General features: G+C 49.6%; 1 protein-coding gene and 1 long non-coding RNA gene across 10 annotated transcripts in view; both read left to right on the forward strand.

Moving 5' to 3' along the window:
• The window catches only part of LOC126537859 (uncharacterized), a 681751-nt gene that overhangs the window by 216492 nt on the left and 450607 nt on the right, over positions 1–14652 (forward strand). The window lies entirely within an intron of this gene.
• Positions 8098–9890, forward strand: LOC140217138 (uncharacterized). Its single transcript, XR_011893648.1, has 2 exons — positions 8098–8492; positions 9777–9890. It is a non-coding gene; the product is annotated as an uncharacterized lncRNA (long non-coding RNA).

Raw genomic sequence — 14652 nt, forward strand, 5'->3', positions numbered from 1 at the left:
CGTCACATGAAAGATACTATAGATTGCGTGACATCTTTTGACTGGGTGACACTGTGTATACTGCTTTGCCGTTGTATTCTCCGAGTGTGACACTGGCACTGTGTGCGGCCATGTGGCGCCTTGACAGAGTGCCTGGACATCTAGATAAACTCACGTTGTTGGTGTAATACGGGACGCGAAACAGCGTGAAGAACGGGCCACGCATCGTTCCGCGCCCGAGCGCGCCAATAACAGGGATGAACCATCTATCGGCAGCAACGAGTAGTCATACATTAGAGTTAGGTTGTTAAATGATTCACGTTCTCTTACTTTTATTTACTTTATCTCATCTTTCGTATGTCATTTTTATACCTTTCTCTAGTAGAGGGCAGGCGATCGGCGATGTCGTCTCATAGATCTTCCCTGTCTTTCCTTTGCATTTATTTATGTCTCCATCTCATCCCATCTGCAAAAAAATATTCCGACGAAAAGGCCTTCAGATGTCGGAACTGACTCCTTTGCTTGATAGCTGCGCGAATCGCTAGCGTTTTTCAATATACGTACACTGCCGGCACATATACCGGGAGAGATATATATAAGTATGAGCTTCCTTCAGAGCGACCCTCTGCTCTGTGGCCTGACCGCAGAGCCCTGCCACACACACGCCGACGTTATTGTTCGCCCGACCCGTGCTCCGCTTCTCCGGGTCATTAGACTCGCCGTCGTGCAATCCCGCAGAGCTGACACAGCGGGCCGCGCCTTCGGAGTGAAATCTATATCATAGGACGAGCGGCAAGAGTTGTTTTCGCGACGGTTATTGGTCGTCGCGCTTCTTCGTACCGTGTGTGCCCGTGGCAGCCGGCTGTGGCACCGCGGATCGCGTGGCCCGTCTGTCTCCCGGGCGACGACGAAGACGGTGCCGGCGATCAAGTGACCTGCGCACTCGGACCCGTTGCGGACGGCCCCGGCTGGGAGTGAGCGTGTGTGGGGATGTTGCGCAAGTAGTCCGCGTTGCCATGTCGACGCGGCTGCGCGTCCGGCGCCGCCGCGGGGTCGTAGCCCTCCCTGTGCACTGTCCGCGAGGCCTTGCCAGCTGACCCCCTCCTCCTCTCCCGCTTTCCAAGACCTTTCTCTCCTTTTTTCTCTCTCTCTCTCGAGGCAGCGCCGCCGTGTTTTTCCTTCCCTGGGGCATCATTTTAGTGTGCCGCGGTTTTCTTTCCTTTCGTTCCGTCCCTTTATTTCTCGGTCCAATTAGCTTCTCGTCTATTTTTTCCAAACTCTGCGACGTCGTTCGAGGCCTCCGTTTCGTGGCAGCGAAGATGGCGTTGCAAGATGAACGGCGACGTGAAACGGTGAACCAGTCCGCGGGCAAGGCGGTGAGGTGGCCGGCGCCGCGGCGGTCGTGCTGCCATAGCCGATTCGTGCAGCGACGCGATGGTCAAGAAATATTAGTCGCCGGAGGGGCAAAACATTTTTCTGTGAGCCTTTCGCTTTGACGCAAGAGAGGTTGCGGTCACGGTTGGCACCGGCGCGCGTCTGAGGAGCTTGCAGGTGACGATGGATCGCCGCTGCAGACTCGACCGTTCGGTTCCCGCAACTTTGTGAAACGCCAAGAACGGACGATTGCACGCTGCAGTGCACGACGTGTGCTGATCGGAAAAGTTGTGCCGACCCGAGAACCGCCAATTAATTTTCCCTAAACGTTCCACGGCGCTCACATGCTTTGCTACTCAGAGAAACGGCATGACTGACCGAGAACACCTACTCATTGCCGCTTCTATGTATCTGTGACGCTGCGGTGGCTAGATAAGCTGTGTTTTTTTTTTTATTTACGAGACTCGCGCGCACGCTCAAATACACAAACCACGTGCACACACTCGTACGAAAAAAGCGCAACCTTCAGCGGGCGCCCCACGAGCTGAAATCTCGCTCTGTTCTACAAGTTAGCTCTCACGCAGAATTAGGGAGGTTCTAGTATATATAGAGGACAGTGCATAACCAATAGCGGCTCGTCACCGGACATAGCAGTGCCTTCGTGTCCTCGCCGTCGCATAACCATTGTGGATTTAACTAACAACGAACTAACGGGCCGCAGCTTTTCGAATCGAGTTGCTGTCGTTAATTCGTAGCGGTGCGCTTGATCGATCTTGAGCACAGTGAAAATCAAACCACCACACCGCTAACACAGCTACAGTGTCGGCGCTAGTGTGTTCGTTATATTGGGCCTTCTCTAGTGGTGGTTGCTTTGAGCTGTGATCGTTCAGCTACCACGAGGTACGCGGGTAGTGCGTAGTGCATATATATATATATATATATATATATATATATATATATATATATATATATATATATATATGTATATATATATATATATATGTATATATATATAACGGGCTTTGCGGTGACGATGGTGTTAAGAATGGCCGTACGGGATGGCAACGTGCCAGCTTTCAGCCCGCTGCACGTGTTCCAAGCCCACCAGGCGGGGCGCCCTTCCGAGAACTGCGGACGGCCGGCAGCCACGTGGCGCGCGATCAACTCCGGAAATTCGTACTTGGCCGAGCCACCCGGGACAAAGCAGTTCTACGAAGCCCTCTGACGTCGGCACTGAAAGCTGGGCGGTACCGAGAACTGCGGATGACCAGCAGCCACGTGGCGCGCGGTCAGCTCAGGAATGTGGTACTCCGCCGCGCCACCCGAGACGGAGCACAGTTCTACGAAGCCCTCGGTCGTCGACTCCGGAGCCTTTGTGTGTATGGGCTCGAATGTGTGTGCCTTTGTGTGTGTGAGCCATAGTGCGGGGCGGCGGCGAGTTTACAATGCTTGGACGAACCTTCCCGACCATTCCTGCTCCGATACACCTCATCCTCCAAAAAGGTGGGTCATCTTGAATGACGTCGAACTATGACGTCGAACTATGACGTCGAGCAAGGGCTTATAAGCAGCGTTTGCCGGCTGCTAGGGTGTGCTCGTGCCGTGCTCGTTGTCGGGAGCTGAGTGCTCTGTCATACTAGAAATGTACTAGTGAGCTGTGTGCTCGTAAACTGTTTGCTGTATGTTAGTTTTGCGGGCTCCATATGGGAGTCGCGCTAGGCTGCCAATGTATGTCCTGTTTTAAATGTAAATCCTGCAATTAAATCCTGCGCGCCTAGCCCTGTCGTCCCAAGTTCATCTCCACAGCTACGTCTGCCAAATCTTACAATGGCTACGGGGTGGCACTAGAGTAGCGCGCGTCGTCAGTATGGTAACATAGCGCTGAATGAACGGAGGTCTGTCTGCGGCTGCTGCTGGGAATCGCGCCCACGCGTCACGACTAGCGAGGCAGGCGCGCCACACTTTGCTCCGTTTGCAACGTGCCACACGAGAGATTGTCCGCGCCAGCCAATGTATCGCGAAATGAAAACACGTATACAGCTGCGCTCAAATTTCGCATTAGGGACTTTTGTAATCGTCGGTCAATTTCTTTTAGGCAATTGAAGTCCGAACGTTTCTTCCAAATCAGCAATCTTGATGAAAACGTAAACAAAGTATGGCAGATGTTCCATAAAGACAGCAAAATAGGCAGGAAGAAAGGGAAGGAGGGTGCAGCAGTATGGAACGGAGGTCACGTCGAGGAAGTACGTGAACGCGCATGCGTCACCGCGAAAACAAACGCCTGGAAGTAGAAGCAGCCAGATTATAAGTTGTGCTACAAGGAATTGATGTATATGTAATTAGAAATGAACATAATTACACGTACAGAGATGAGCGCGCGCGTATAAGTACTCGTCGACATCGTGCCTCGTTCGGGTCTCTGAAACGGGGAGGCCTTGGCGCAGGAGAACTGCGTGTGGCGAAATTATGTGCCGTTCCAGTGCCTGGGCAACTGAAAGTCGTCTCGCAAGAGCCTCCGACTTCGCGCCTCTACTCCTGACGTTGGACGAATGCCGGAAGGCCAGTGACTTGACGGAGTGTTAAGGAAAGTTCGCGCGGACTCGCTTACGTTCTCGTTTCTTTATTTTTTTCTTCTTGTCCCTGTAACTGAGACGCAATAACTCGATCTTAATTTCAACCAAAACTCAGATTTGATTTCCAGTTTTCTTTACATATAAAATGTACCGTATTTCCCACAACTGAAACGCCATCTTCTTTTTTTACCCACATCCCGATTCATTAGCGCGAGTTGTACTCTACGGCCTCTCGGTCAAAACGCACTTCTGTGTTGTTCGATCGAGGAACCCAAAAGCGAGTTTTGATCGAGTGGCGTGGTTGCGCATGGATATAGAGGCCTGCATGGCAACAGATACAGTCTGGCGGTGAATACTTTTTACGTGCGGGCAATTCTTTTGGGTGCCGGAAATTCGCTTACCACTTTCTCTTGCTTTCATTCATTGCGACAGTGCTATAGTTCTGCCTTGCGTGCACAGATACAGCGTGACGTCTCTCGCGCCGGATGTGTCGGAAATGCCGTAGCTCGCGCCGTCAGATCCCGCGTTTCCACGGCAAAAGCTCTCGTCTCGCGCTACTGGCCCCTGACGTTTCCGTGACGGCATTAGCCTCGTTCGCAGCTAAGAGGATTTGTCGTCGTAAGAATCCCGAATCCCGCGCCGTCTGCTCGCTGGGGCTGTTGCAAACGCATCGCAGAACGGGCTGCTCTCGCAATAGTATACAGCGTTGCGAGCGTTGATCCGAGAGCGCTACTTCCGCCAGCCTTGTCCACTTTTTTTTTTCCCGCCACCGGATGACGTCACGGCCTCCAACCCTCCATCGCGAAGTCTTCCCTATACACGTGTTGCTTCGCAAGGGATAGATATTGGCAACCCGTGAAGCTCTGTACATCTTCGCCTCTGGTACAAAGCTCTCTCCCAGGCCATACACATGCCTTGGCACTGAAGTGCGCCGCTGACCAATGCCATATCTGTCCTGCGGCGGCTTGGTGCTCTCCCATGCCTTATGTATATAGGAGCATCGCGCTTGTCGAATCCAATTGAAACGAGAAGAATGCATCTGAACCGGAACACGCACTGTTCAGCGCATCTGCGTTTGCCCATGGGAGCGACGTCGAGTAGGCTTCTTTCAACGCGGCGTACCGTGATTAACGAACCGTGGCCTCAGAGGTGCCTGATCGGCGGAGGCAATGAACAGACATCGAGGGACCGTTCATACCCATTCACGTGGCGCCCCCGAGTCAAGTTATACGAAAGGCGCATGTGCGCTAGTGTTTCGTTCGATGCGCTGCGTCTACAGACCCCTATGAAAATGGTCATTGCCTTTATGTTTCCTTTATGTTTCCTTCTTGTGCCCTATGTGACCTTTATGATTCCTTGTCCTTTGTGTGACCTCCGGGACGCCAACTTTGTGTGTACCACATGTTTACTCATCCTAACGTATACCTTGAGGAAGTGACCTTTATTATGCCTCTAGGATGTGTCCTTTATGTTTACGGCAGGATGTTAACTGGGTGTGTACTATGTGTTACCTGAGTGTACACTTGAGTGCACATGTAGGTGACATAGAGTGCACATAACAACTCTCTGTACATATAATACAGGCAGATATATCTGTACTGTGTCACAGTCATTGATACACTCTGCAGAGTCATTGTAAGTACTAAATCTTGACTTATCCTTTCCTTTGCCCCAAGAAAACAACCATTATTATAATTATTGTAGGATGTGCCCTTTGTGTTTACGGTGGGATGTTACCTAGGTGTGCACTTCAGTGCACACGTAGGTAACATAGAGCATTAATCTATATATGGTGCATGCACTCTCTATATGTTACCTACATGTGCACTTGAGTGCACATGTAGGTAACAGAATGTGCGCAGTGAGCATCTTTTGCAAATAGTACAGTTAGAGCTATCTGTACTGTATGTTAGTCACTGCCAGATTCAGGGGAAAGGCGCTGCTTGCCCCCCTCACACTAGACATACCGACCGGCACTAATTGTGGCTATATTGTGCGGAAAATTGAGCATGCCATGAAATAGGATGGTGTATATATACAAATGATTTATGCTATGCATTCTCTTAATATATAAAGTATTTCTTATTTTTTCAACCTGCTATTCTCCAGTAGCAAGTCAAATGCAGAAATCTGCAGTATTTAACCTAATATGCAAAACTTTCATGAAAGTTTTGTGCCAGCTAAGCTATCAAATATAGTTGATTGAATGTTTAAGACGGTTCTCATAGCAGGCGTCTTGCAGATGCTCCGCTTCGCCTCCAGTTTGGGAAATAATCTACTTAATTTACATACTTTTACTTCTACATATATATATATATATATATATATATATATATATATATATATATATATATATATATATATATATATGAGCACTATGTTACCTGTGTGGGCACTCTATGTTACCTGGCTGTGTACTCCCTCGAGTGCACATTCAGGTAACATAGAGTGCGCCCAGTGATTATCTTTTTACACATGCTACAGATAGGTCGTCTACCTGAAAGATGTATTAGCTTTAACTACTGGCGTATCAAAGAAAAAAAAACAACATTGGGGTGCGCCTGCCTCCCCCTCCCTATATATTTTGGCCGTATTGATCACCACGCGCCATCAACAGTACATACGTACATCAAAGCCTCATGCAGCGAATAATCCCTCACGAGAAATAACAATTGGGCGGCGGCTGGAGACGCGGTGGCACGACGCGCAGTGTTCGATGGCTTGCGCTACATGAACCGCAAAAGAGGCGGACGCCTCCGCGGCCAATCCGCCGCTTTGCTGTGAGCGTATATCAACTATTTAAGTAGCTGTTCGCGGTGTTATATTGGTTTCATGATAGCCTCACTACACATAAATATCTCATACGTACATTACGATTGTCTCTATATTACGCTCGTAAGATTTCTTTGCAGCCATCAGCGGGAAATGCAAGCGCTGCCACCTCCAAAGCTCAACTGGAGCTGCCGCTAACTTTCAGAACGCCTAGTTCGAAAGAATGTAGTGAAATTGAATATCTATAACGTTTCTGATGCTCTAAGCTGAAAAAAAAAGCTCGAACATTGGGAGACGCTGCCACTGCTCCACCTCAAAACCGTGGTCTTCGAAGCACTTTTTGACATGTTGCTTTTTCTACGTTATTTTTTTTTCAGCACTCGGCCTTGTCATGATACCTTTTCTCTACTACTCACACAGATTATACACAAAAGTTTGGTCACTAACCAATGCAGAACCGGCGGTTGATGCTAAAAGTGCCTTTCTTTTCAAAACTGCGTGTGATTGCTGTAGCGAGATAGCAAAGTGGGCGAGTTGGTTACGATTCATCGTACGTTTAGCAACAGCGCAAAAGCAACGCGGAAACAAGGAACAAACACTCCGAAGAAACAGCGCCGTGTTGTGTTTCTTCCTTTTGTCCGTGTCGCTTTCTCGCTGACCACAAGTACGAGTAACTGCTGTGTCGATATTAGCACGCGTAGAAGTAGGGCAGCGCGGATCCCGTAAATGCTTGCTTGGGCGTACAACTGAACAATTTATAATTGTGAGTTGGCTGAGTATGAAAGTTGTGTGCTGGAGTATGGCAGTATTTGATTACGCGAGCATGCAAGCAGTACGCCTGTTTCACTTTGGCCGAAGTTCCGCTGCCGCAGCAAGCCAGCCATCGCCACATTTTGTCGCCTTTATTCCTTACGCTACGAGGAAATATGGTTCCACCTATTCGAGATAAGGCCTGACATTCTCAAAAACACGCCACTGGGCGCCATAAGAAGCGTGTATATGTGTGGCGATTCCGGATTTCTGATCGGTGGGTGTCAGAGCTATCGCGGCTGCCCGCACACCGTGCGCCATCCCAAGCGACGGAGCTGCACATGATGCGCGCTGATTGGCTCGTGTCCGCCGGCAAAAGTTCGCGCATAGTTCGTCTAAAATTTCTGCATATACTTTAAAAAAACAAGGCAGCGCACCAAGACACCTTAAACTCAATAATTTGTGTTTAAATACTAGCCTTCCTTCCAGCAACGACTTTTTTTAAATCTCGAAGGCCGTGCTTTTCCACAATGGACGCCCTAACAGGAAATGTAGATCTCGGAGGCTAAAGTCACTTTTTAACCGCAGTGCGGCGCTGCCGCAGTGTGACGGTTGACGCTGAGCTAGGCCACGTTGTGTTGCATGGTGTTGCTGTGAGCGGTGAGAGTGCTCGTTGCAGTTACACGGTAATTTAATCATATTTTCGAAGTGCCTAAACAAACTGTGATCCGTACCGTATGCATTAACGATCAGGAAACCTCTGGACTCGTGTAACGCCATTAGTTGGCCTGATGTTTCCTGTGATAAGCCAGTGTCTTCCGTGTACTACAGCGCCCGTCCGAGCTGCCTTTGTTCTCTCCTGTCCGCGTTCGCTCGTGGAATACCTGATACTGTGGCTTCGAATTATGGTGCGTGGAAGAAATTGTTGAAAGTTGTGCTTTCGTGCGCTGGTGTTCATCGGCAATTCGACAGTGTTCGCGCCGGAAAGAGCGTCGTCGCGTGGTGCCTGCGAGACGAAGGAGCCGTTTGCTGACCACATTGAAGGTAAGCAGGTCTGACGTTTGCGCGCATTCTCGCAGCTTTTGGTTCATGTAGTAAGCTTTGTGGAACGACAACAGAACACTTTCTAAGCGTACGTTGACCATGTTGCTGTGCACATTTAGCAAAGCGTTTCACGAGGGGAGTTTCCGTGAAATGTATTATTTTTTACCGCTTACTTGCTTTATGGAGTGATGTGCTACCACCGCTGATTGTTGGGACTTAATGGGCAAATATTTGCGTAAACGCTGAAAGTTACTGTTTTCTCGGTAGTTTCCCGGCAAGAAATTCTTCCGTAGATATGAATTTCCGCAAGTTACGTGTGTAATGCATGTCGGTGTGTCACGGGCATCGCGAGTTGGCACGCGACTGCGATGTTTGACACTTGAACAGATATTAGCTTGTGTGAAGATTACTTTATTGATAGTGTTCAGATTGGAGTCCAGCTTCGCGAGTACTTGTCTGCATTGTTTGTGTTCTTCGACGTGCTCGTGTATTTGTCTTTCATATTGTAGGGCAAATATAGACCGCCATTACAACAGCGAAATTTCTTTTTAATCGAGGCATGTCGATCAGACGCTCGTTTTCATTAATATTTTCATCCGAAGAACAGGATGCGAGTTCCTGCGATTGTTAAAGACAGTGGCTTGTAGCACTGCCTAATAAGGGATGCGATTTTCTTGCGATGCTTCCCGCTCGATGTTTGCCACTATTATAACCCACCTTCCACGGCTGGCTGTTCTAGTTAATAACGATAGCAGAATGTCGGTCAGATCAATGAGCAAAAGGAGTAGCATCGGAAAAGGGATCGCTACAAAATGGCGGCCTAGGTTTTAGACCCTTCGTAATCGATTGTTTGTCTGATTTACTAGATATTTAAGTTTTGGTGATAATTTCCCAGGTAGTCTGATGTTTGCGGCTGGTTTTATTCCCGCCTGAATTTTACCATATACCAGTGTAACCACTTGAGATATAACTACGAGACATCTGTTCAAGCAGGCACGCAAAGATTTGTTGGCCAGTTGCCTACTCCTATAGGTCATGTACTACTTAGCAGCTGCTGCAGAAATTTTTAAAGAATTTGTGAGCAATTTAATACCTGAGTGGACTGGCAGATCAGTCTCTTTCAAACAACAATTACTTAAAAGCTTCTGTGTTGCCCTGATGTTTTTATGATCTGTTTTTGACTGCTCTATGTTTCTTAGCTGTGTGCATACAGGCCAGGCTGTTCTTGCTTATATGAATATTTTTGAATAAGTGAAAAAGATTGAATTTTGTTTTGCTTTTCAGGTGCCTTGTGAGCTCTCACCCAAGCACCACATTCCAGAGGTCTGGTGTGAGCAGACCTGGCAAATTGAAGTAACATCCAGATAGTCCAATAAACTGTTCGTAGTTTCAGACAAACCTTTGCAAAGTATAGTCAAAACTTTCTTTTAAAAGTGCAAGCACTGATCCAACCTGATCTTTCCATCCAAACATCACATTTTATATTAGTAACAAAGACATAACTAGAACAGCAGCCCTGCAGTGAGGAACCTACAGTGGTACTCCAAGTGTTATACTGAAATAATCTATGAAGTCTAATTAGTTTGTAATTTTAGAACAAATTAGCATGAATTTCTGTGCCATAGCAGAGTTTCAATCCGTGCGCTGCATCATGTAGGGAACAGTAACCTTACGATGAAAACCAATGCAAAACGTTTAACTCAGGAAAAGTTCATAAATATAAAATGTGTACAAGGAACTCTTCATCTATGCATGTCTACGTAAAATACAGGATTTAGTCACTGCGGTCACATAAAGGATGCATAAAGGTAGGACACACGAAGGAAACATAAAAGCAGTGGCCAAATTTCAACATGGAGGAAACATAAAGTACGTTAACATAAGGGATACATAAAGGGAGGACACATGGAGGAAACATAAAAGCAGTGGCCAAATTTCAACATGGAGGAAACATAAAGTACGGTAACATAAGGGATACATAAAGGGAGGACATATGAAGGAAACATAAAAGCAGTGGCCAAATTTCAACATGGAGGAAACATAAAGGACATTTCCTCATGTGAACTGCGGGAAACATACAGTAAACATAAAGGACATAACCATTTTCATAAGGGGACGCTTACATATACGCGAATCGCCCAGGATGTATGCTGCTGACCGCGCACGGCATTCCAGGCGCTAAGAGCTTGCAGCCGGAGAGCGGGATGGCGGCGCGAGCGTTAATTACCCGCTGCCTTTCTCTCGTTCTCGAGCGCGCCGTTCAATCTCGGCGTCGGCGCGCAGCTTGCGTGTGTAGGTAGCGGCGAGCCAGGTCGTGCACGTGACCGCGTTCCCAGCACGTAGCGGTCGCGCCTGATCATCCTCGGGGGGAGGGAGGGGCGCTGCGGTCTGCGCGGGCAGCGACGATCGCTTCCACGTATATCGCGGTCCGCAGCGCGTGCCGACGATCACTTATACAGCCCGACTCATTAGAACCGTGCAGTGGAGCTGAAGCTCGGGTCGGACTGAACGGTTCGGATGCCCAATTCACGAAGTCGCGTTCGCGCCCATGGTGAAAGTGCGCCGGCAGTGCAACAATAATACAACGAAATACGGACACTGAAAGCCGTGATATACGAAAAAGCCACTTCTACGTAAAAACACGCAAACAACGTAGCCGGGATCGTGCAAGCCGCTGTTCGGTGTTTACTTTCGAAGCTGCCCTTTCTTGTCTAGCTAAATAATCAGTTAAGTTATTAATTATACAGCAGGTTAAGGAATTATAGCAGTTTATACCATAATATTCTGTTATCTCCATTTCTACGTGTTTTTGAGATCGAATTCCTCGTTGCTGTCCACGCAATCGCCGTGAGACTTGTGCTTACCGCCAGGTTTACAGGTCTTGCAGGGTTTATGGTGTTCCACGTAACTTGAATCAAGAATATAAAAACATGGTTAATCGCAGCGGAATGAAAACGACATATGGTTTGCCGTCATGTGACGCTCTTTCGAGTTTTGTTTATATTGCTACGGCACAATATGCGCGATCACGAAAGGCCAGCAGTGTGAAGACGACGACGACGATTAGAAGCTAGCGCGGGCTGTTGCCTCTTGGCCAAGCGCAGCGTATTTTCCTTGTAAATATATTTGTACATAGCTTTTCGTCTGCGTCTTCCTACGTAACATATCTGGTGGAGGTGGACGTTCCCTGTACCTCGTCACGGAGCTTCGCAGTGGACGGTACGTCGAGCCTTCCTTCATGGCTCCCGGCGACGACAACCCGACTCCGCCGGCTCCGACACCTGCTGCCACTTCGACGACCTACATCACTCTCCCCGCTCCCCGTGATCCTGGCGTATTCTCGGGCCAAGATGGGGAAGACGTCGATGACTGGATCAGCCTGTATGAACACGTCAGCCGCAATAACCGGTGGGACCCTACTATTATGCTCGCCAACGTAGTCTTTTACCTCGGTGGCACACCTCGAGTTTGGTATCGCACGTACGAAGATGAGCTCACCAGTTGGGATTCACTTAAGACACAGCTTCGAGACTTGTTCGGCAACCCCTACGGTCAACAACTTGCCGCGCAGAAGGCGCTTTCCGGCCGTGTGCAGACGTCAACAGAGCCCTATGTCACGTACATTCAGGACGTCTTGGCTCTGTGCCGCAAAGTTGACACCCACATGACTGAGTCAGACAAGGTTTCCCACATCCTCAAAGGCATTGCCGATGACGCCTTCAACTTGCTCGTTTGCAACAACGTAGCGACGGTGGATGCTGTTATAAGAGAGTGCCGCCGCCTGGAACTCGCCAAAAGCCGACGTATTGACCAGCAGTTTGCCCGTCTGCCCAACACCCCAGCGACATCTTCCTGTGCCGACGCTCCTCGTCCCAACAACACTGCCGATGTTACCAGGATCGTCCGGCGTGAGATCGAGGCCGCCTATCCGGCTGCCTTCGACTCCAGTCCCACCAACACATCTGCAGTCACGGTCTCACTGATCCAGGCAGTTGTCCGCCAGGAGTTTGAAAACATGGGTCTTCACACCATCTGCTCGGCCCATCGCCCTAATACCCGCCCGGCTTCTTCGATTTCGCCCCGTCCCGCACCTTCTTACCCACCACGTTTCCGCAACCCATCTGAATGGCGCACTGCTGACGACAAGCCTATTTGTTTCCACTGCCATCGAATCGGGCACATTTCTCGGCACTGTCGTAGTCGCTGGAGTTCCCCGAGCCGGCCTACTTATACTGCCTACTCTCGCCCCTCAGGTGGCCCTTCTCGTCCCTATGCCGCACGCTCCGATAATGCCGCCACTGATTCTCCTGCAACGAACCGCCCCTATTCTCGTTCGCCTTCGCCCCAACGACGACAATCTCGCTCTCCCCAGCCCCGTCGCTCCTATTCGCCGACTCCCTTCGGACGCCGCTCCCAGCCGGAAAACTAGACGATGCAGCGCCTCGAGGTGACGCTGCATTGCTCCCTACGCCGCCAAATCCTCTACTGACTTTGCCCACTCATCTGAACCTTCTTGACGTGCAAGTCGACGGTGTTTCTGTGTCTGCTCTCATAGACACTGGGGCGCATTTGTCCGTAATGAGCGCTGACCTTCGTAACCGGCTCAAGAAAATTATCACGCCCGCCACGACGCCTGTTGTCCGTGTCGCCGATGGCGGAACAGCCCCCGTAATTGGTATGTGTACCGCCCGCGTCTCGTTCGCCGATCGCTCAACAATCGTGCTATTCACAGTCATCGCCCACTGTCCCCACGACATCATCCTCGGCTTAGACTTCCTTTCCGCACATTCTGCTCTCATCGATTGTTCCGCCAGTACTCTCCGCCTTGACCTGCCTGTTCTGGATCCTGCTGAACCACACCCCAGTCGCCTCAGTTCCGCCGACTTCGTTCGCTTGCCACCTTCGGCACTGACCTACGTTGACCTAGTGTCATCCCCACCAGTCCCCGACGGTCACTACATCGCGGCTCCTATGCAAGACGTCCTCCTTACACATGGGATCACAGTACCCCATACAGTTTTATCTATTACGGCGAATTGCGTCTGCCTGCCAGTGGTCAACTTTGGCTTGACGACACAAGTGCTGCCACGTGGGATGTCTTTGGCCCAGCTTTGTTCATTCGAGGATCACTCAGTAGCATCCATTGCAGTAGACGACACTTCATCCGATACTCCTCTACCATCGCAGTCGGCAAATTGTACCATCGCTGACTTACGGAAAATGATTGCCCCCGACTTGCCCTCCGAGCACGCTCGTGAACTCTACCGCGTTCTGTTTTCCTACCACGATATTTTTGACTTTAACGATCGTCCTTTAGCCCAAACTACAGCTGTCAAACATCGCATTAATACCGGCGATGCCCCTCCTATTCATCGCCGCCCGTATCGAGTGTCACCAGCTGAGCGTCAAGTTATTCACGCAGAAGTTCGCAAAATGCTTGCCAAGAACATTATTGAACCATCATATAGTCCATGGGCGTCACCTGTAGTACTGGTCAAAAAGAAGGATGGCTCATGGCGCTTTTGCGTGGATTATCGGCACCTTAACAGGGTTACCAAAAAGGACGTGTATCCCCTACCTCGGATTGATGACGCCCTTGACTGCCTCCACGGTGCTCGCTATTTCTCTTCTATTGACCTTCGCTCCGGCTACTGGCAGATTGCCGTGGACGATCTCGACCGCGAGAAGACTGCTTTTGTCACACCCGACGGTCTTTATCAATTCAAAGTGATGCCGTTCGGTCTATGTAACGCCCCTGCCACTTTTGAACGCATGATGGACTCCCTTCTTCACGGTTTCAAATGGTCCACGTGCCTGTGCTACTTGGACGACGTTATCGTATTCTCCCCAACGTTCGCTACGCACCTCGAGCGCCTCTCAGCAGTCCTGGACGTTTTTCGGCGAGCCGGTCTGCAACTCAACGCATCGAAGTGCCAATTCGGCCGTCGCCAGATTACCGTCCTTGGACATCTCGTTGACGCGAACGGAGTGCAACCGGACCCAGGCAAGATCCATGCTGTTACGCACTTCCCTGTTCCGAAGTGTGTCAAGGATGTGCGCAGCTTCATCGGCCTTTGTTCGTACTTCCGCCGTTTCGTGAGAAATTTCGCCGCCATAGCACGACCACTAACCGACCTTTTGAAAAAAGACGCTCCTTTCC

This window comes from Dermacentor andersoni, chromosome 4 (genome assembly GCF_023375885.2).
Source record: "Dermacentor andersoni chromosome 4, qqDerAnde1_hic_scaffold, whole genome shotgun sequence".
NCBI classification, from domain to species: Eukaryota; Metazoa; Arthropoda; class Arachnida; order Ixodida; family Ixodidae; genus Dermacentor; species Dermacentor andersoni.